Source organism: Hyla sarda, unplaced genomic scaffold (genome assembly GCF_029499605.1).
Source record: "Hyla sarda isolate aHylSar1 unplaced genomic scaffold, aHylSar1.hap1 scaffold_2272, whole genome shotgun sequence".
In the NCBI taxonomy this organism is placed as follows: domain Eukaryota; kingdom Metazoa; phylum Chordata; class Amphibia; order Anura; family Hylidae; genus Hyla; species Hyla sarda.
In genome coordinates this window covers 1-5,557 of record NW_026608950.1, presented here as the reverse complement: position 1 = coordinate 5,557, position 5,557 = coordinate 1, and the positions used below count along the sequence as shown (strand labels likewise).

General features: G+C 46.7%; 3 non-coding genes across 3 annotated transcripts; all 3 read left to right on the top strand.

Moving 5' to 3' along the window:
- The first annotated feature begins 371 nt into the window (after positions 1-371).
- Positions 372-562, top strand: LOC130321477 (U2 spliceosomal RNA). The gene has a single exon (XR_008867194.1). It is a non-coding gene; the product is annotated as a U2 spliceosomal RNA (small nuclear RNA).
- Positions 563-2,651: 2,089 nt separating this feature from the next.
- Positions 2,652-2,842, top strand: LOC130321473 (U2 spliceosomal RNA). Its single transcript, XR_008867192.1, has one exon. It is a non-coding gene; the product is annotated as a U2 spliceosomal RNA (small nuclear RNA).
- A 2,095-nt stretch (positions 2,843-4,937) lies between these two features.
- Positions 4,938-5,128, top strand: LOC130321460 (U2 spliceosomal RNA). The gene has a single exon (XR_008867181.1). It is a non-coding gene; the product is annotated as a U2 spliceosomal RNA (small nuclear RNA).
- The last annotated feature ends 429 nt before the right edge of the window (positions 5,129-5,557 follow it).

Genomic DNA, 5,557 nt, shown 5'->3' with positions numbered 1-5,557 from the left:
TGGGTGTTGGTTTGATACCGTTTGGGGACAGCCAAGGAGGCATCTGCAGGCAACAAAGGTAGGTGTGTGCTTGTGTGTGTGTTTCCTATGCAGATCCTAAGCCCAGTGTCACATGCAAGTAGGAGGAGTAAGAAGGGTTCCTGGCAAATCCGGGTTATGGATTGCATTTAAAAAGGCCCCGTGGGAGTGCAATGGGCCCCTGTCTTGCTGCTTAGCAATAATGGTATGGGTTTAGGTTCTGCTGTGTGTACTGGTGGTTGACTGCCCCCCAGCCCAGAGTGTGCATGGAAAATTGTCTGGCAGCCTCCCTGACAGCAAGCAGTGATAGTGCCCATGAAGGGGACCTTGTTGGGCCCGCCCCTTTCACGGTTATCGCTTCTCGGCCTTTTGGCTAAGATCAAGTGTAGTATCTGTTCTTATCAGTTTAATATCTGATACGTCCCCTATCTGGGGACCATATATTAAATGGATTTTTGAGAACGGGGGCCGATTTCGAAGCTTGCTTCCGTCGCCCTATGCATTGACCCGATATGGCAGTATCTTCGGGTACAGTGCACCACCCCCTTACAGGGTTAAAAAGAAAGATTCCTACTTTCATTGCTACCTGCTTGCTGGCTAGCCAGCTAGCCAGCCCTGTGGGCCTTGCTGCTGCTGCAGCCAAAAAACAAAAGGTGGTGCTGCTGCTGCTTCTGCTGCTTCTGCTTCTGCTTGTGTCTGGCCCCTGTTGGAGCGTCCAGGCACAGGACTTCTGCTGCTGCTGACTAAATCGCCTCCTTAATTGGATCATTTGAGTAGCCAGCACACCTGTGCAGGTAGGGCATGACATGATAGGCAGCTGCCTTGATAGCGGGTGGGTGCTGAATGTTCCTAATTGACAAAATAAGATTAATGCTTATGAAGAAATATAAAATCTCATCCCTTCCCCAATATCGCGCCACACCCCTACCCCTTAATTCCCTGGTTGAACTTGATGGACATATGTCTTTTTTCGACCGTACTAACTATGTAACTATGTAACATAACATGGGGGGGGGGGGGGTCTCCTGGCTGTTCACACAGGTGTGTCATTGCTGTACATTGACCATGCATTGCTTCTGTGGTATTGCAAAGGCAAAGACAAATGCTTCCAGCCATCCATTGCACTAATGGATTGGTCATCAGCTGGCTGTCTATGTCCCGCATCAATATAGACCAAAGTACAGAGGGTTAGGCTATGCTATTGTGCACCTACCTGATGCATCAGAAGGTGCGAGGCCCTTGCTAAATTCTGTGCACAGACTTTGAGATCTATGCTTTAGACTGTATCTAAACCTGCTCCAACATGGACTGACATTCTGGCCTACTTTCAGCCGATGCGACTTGTCTGTCGCTGAACAGTCGCTTTTTATGTATTCAGCACCTATGTATAATGTTGTAAAAATGCTCTAGAAGCTAAAGTCGCAGAAATGTCACACATATTTGGCCTGCAACTTTCTGTGCGACAAATTCAGACAGGAAAAATCAGTATAAATCCTTAGAAAATTATCCCCCAGTGTCTCCATCTGCTGGCGGTATTGAATAAGCATTGCTGCACTGATGGGGTATGCATTAGACGAAAAAAAAGAAGAAAAAGAAGAATAATACGCCCAGAAAAGAGGCGAAAAGGAGAAAAACGTAAAAAAACGTGAAAAAAAAGTAAGAGGAAGAGAAGGGAAAAAAAGGTGGAAATGGGTTTAAAAGTGATTTCGGCGGAGAAATATATATATATATATATATATATATATATATATATATATATACGCGCACACACACACATATATATAAACGTATTCTCCGTTGAGATATTGCAGCCGCTGCTGTGTCCAGGCCCAGGAGCCTTAGCACTGTGCTGTGATGTCACTCAATACCACTGACATCACTAGGTGTAAACAACATCTCTCCTTTGCTGTGTATGTGACTATGGAGCTGTTTGGTGATGTCGTCTATTACGGCCTTCATAGAAGCAACAGGAGATTGTTGCATCCATCTAGAACCCTCAGAACTACAGTGCTATGATGTCACTCACTTCCACAGGCCTTGCAGAGTGTAAACAACAACAACCCAGCTTTGTTGTGTATGTAACCATAGGGATTTGTGATGTCACCTAGAACCTTCACAGCAGCGACAGCTTTATGAGGAGCATCAGCACTGCTCTGCCTGAGCAGAACCATCACCGCCATAGGTTGTCAAATAACCCGGATTTAACCCACACAGGTAAGTCCAATGGGGTGCAGGCATGTCCTCTATGCTTACAGCTTCCCGTGGGTGTTGGTTTGATACCGTTTGGGGACAGCCAAGGAGGCATCTGCAGGCAACAAAGGTAGGTGTGTGCTTGTGTGTGTGTTTCCTATGCAGATCCTAAGCCCAGTGTCACATGCAAGTAGGAGGAGTAAGAAGGGTTCCTGGCAAATCCGGGTTATGGATTGCATTTAAAAAGGCCCCGTGGGAGTGCAATGGGCCCCTGTCTTGCTGCTTAGCAATAATGGTATGGGTTTAGGTTCTGCTGTGTGTACTGGTGGTTGACTGCCCCCCAGCCCAGAGTGTGCATGGAAAATTGTCTGGCAGCCTCCCTGACAGCAAGCAGTGATAGTGCCCATGAAGGGGACCTTGTTGGGCCCGCCCCTTTCACGGTTATCGCTTCTCGGCCTTTTGGCTAAGATCAAGTGTAGTATCTGTTCTTATCAGTTTAATATCTGATACGTCCCCTATCTGGGGACCATATATTAAATGGATTTTTGAGAACGGGGGCCGATTTCGAAGCTTGCTTCCGTCGCCCTATGCATTGACCCGATATGGCAGTATCTTCGGGTACAGTGCACCACCCCCTTACAGGGTTAAAAAGAAAGATTCCTACTTTCATTGCTACCTGCTTGCTGGCTAGCCAGCTAGCCAGCCCTGTGGGCCTTGCTGCTGCTGCAGCCAAAAAACAAAAGGTGGTGCTGCTGCTGCTTCTGCTGCTTCTGCTTCTGCTTGTGTCTGGCCCCTGTTGGAGCGTCCAGGCACAGGACTTCTGCTGCTGCTGACTAAATGGCCTCCTTAATTGGATCATTTGAGTAGCCAGCACACCTGTGCAGGTAGGGCATGACATGATAGGCAGCTGCCTTGATAGCGGGTGGGTGCTGAATGTTCCTAATTGACAAAATAAGATTAATGCTTATGAAGAAATATAAAATCTCATCCCTTCCCCAATATCGCGCCACACCCCTACCCCTTAATTCCCTGGTTGAACTTGATGGACATATGTCTTTTTTCGACCGTACTAACTATGTAACTATGTAACATAACATGGGGGGGGGGGGGGTCTCCTGGCTGTTCACACAGGTGTGTCATTGCTGTACATTGACCATGCATTGCTTCTGTGGTATTGCAAAGGCAAAGACAAATGCTTCCAGCCATCCATTGCACTAATGGATTGGTCATCAGCTGGCTGTCTATGTCCCGCATCAATATAGACCAAAGTACAGAGGGTTAGGCTATGCTATTGTGCACCTACCTGATGCATCAGAAGGTGCGAGGCCCTTGCTAAATTCTGTGCACAGACTTTGAGATCTATGCTTTAGACTGTATCTAAACCTGCTCCAACATGGACTGACATTCTGGCCTACTTTCAGCCGATGCGACTTGTCTGTCGCTGAACAGTCGCTTTTTATGTATTCAGCACCTATGTATAATGTTGTAAAAATGCTCTAGAAGCTAAAGTCGCAGAAATGTCACACATATTTGGCCTGCAACTTTCTGTGCGACAAATTCAGACAGGAAAAATCAGTATAAATCCTTAGAAAATTATCCCCCAGTGTCTCCATCTGCTGGCGGTATTGAATAAGCATTGCTGCACTGATGGGGTATGCATTAGACGAAAAAAAAGAAGAAAAAGAAGAATAATACGCCCAGAAAAGAGGCGAAAAGGAGAAAAACGTAAAAAAACGTGAAAAAAAAGTAAGAGGAAGAGAAGGGAAAAAAAGGTGGAAATGGGTTTAAAAGTGATTTCGGCGGAGAAATATATATATATATATATATATATATATATATATATATATATATATATATGCGCACACACACACATAGATATAAACGTATTCTCCGTTGAGATATTGCAGCCGCTGCTGTGTCCAGGCCCAGGAGCCTTAGCACTGTGCTGTGATGTCACTCAATACCACTGACATCACTAGGTGTAAACAACATCTCTCCTTTGCTGTGTATGTGACTATGGAGCTGTTTGGTGATATCGTCTATTACGGCCTTCATAGAAGCAACAGGAGATTGTTGCATCCATCTTGAACCCTCAGAACTACAGTGCTATGATGTCACTCACTTCCACAGGCCTTGCAGAGTGTAAACAACAACAACCCAGCTTTGTTGTGTATGTAACCATAGGGATTTGTGATGTCACCTAGAACCTTCACAGCAGCGACAGCTTTATGAGGAGCATCAGCACTGCTCTGCCTGAGCAGAACCATCACCGCCATAGGTTGTCAAATAACCCGGATTTAACCCACACAGGTAAGTCCAATGGGGTGCAGGCATGTCCTCTATGCTTACAGCTTCCCGTGGGTGTTGGTTTGATACCGTTTGGGGACAGCCAAGGAGGCATCTGCAGGCAACAAAGGTAGGTGTGTGCTTGTGTGTGTGTTTCCTATGCAGATCCTAAGCCCAGTGTCACATGCAAGTAGGAGGAGTAAGAAGGGTTCCTGGCAAATCCGGGTTATGGATTGCATTTAAAAAGGCCCCGTGGGAGTGCAATGGGCCCCTGTCTTGCTGCTTAGCAATAATGGTATGGGTTTAGGTTCTGCTGTGTGTACTGGTGGTTGACTGCCCCCCAGCCCAGAGTGTGCATGGAAAATTGTCTGGCAGCCTCCCTGACAGCAAGCAGTGATAGTGCCCATGAAGGGGACCTTGTTGGGCCCGCCCCTTTCACGGTTATCGCTTCTCGGCCTTTTGGCTAAGATCAAGTGTAGTATCTGTTCTTATCAGTTTAATATCTGATACGTCCCCTATCTGGGGACCATATATTAAATGGATTTTTGAGAACGGGGGCCGATTTCGAAGCTTGCTTCCGTCGCCCTATGCATTGACCCGATATGGCAGTATCTTCGGGTACAGTGCACCACCCCCTTACAGGGTTAAAAAGAAAGATTCCTACTTTCATTGCTACCTGCTTGCTGGCTAGCCAGCTAGCCAGCCCTGTGGGCCTTGCTGCTGCTGCAGCCAAAAAACAAAAGGTGGTGCTTCTGCTGCTTCTGCTTCTGCTTGTGTCTGGCCCCTGTTGGAGCGTCCAGGCACAGGACTTCTGCTGCTGCTGACTAAATGGCCTCCTTAATTGGATCATTTGAGTAGCCAGCACACCTGTGCAGGTAGGGCATGACATGATAGGCAGCTGCCTTGATAGCGGGTGGGTGCTGAATGTTCCTAATTGACAAAATAAGATTAATGCTTATGAAGAAATATAAAATCTCATCCCTTCCCCAATATCGCGCCACACCCCTACCCCTTAATTCCCTGGTTGAACTTGATGGACATATGTCTTTTTTCGACCGTACTA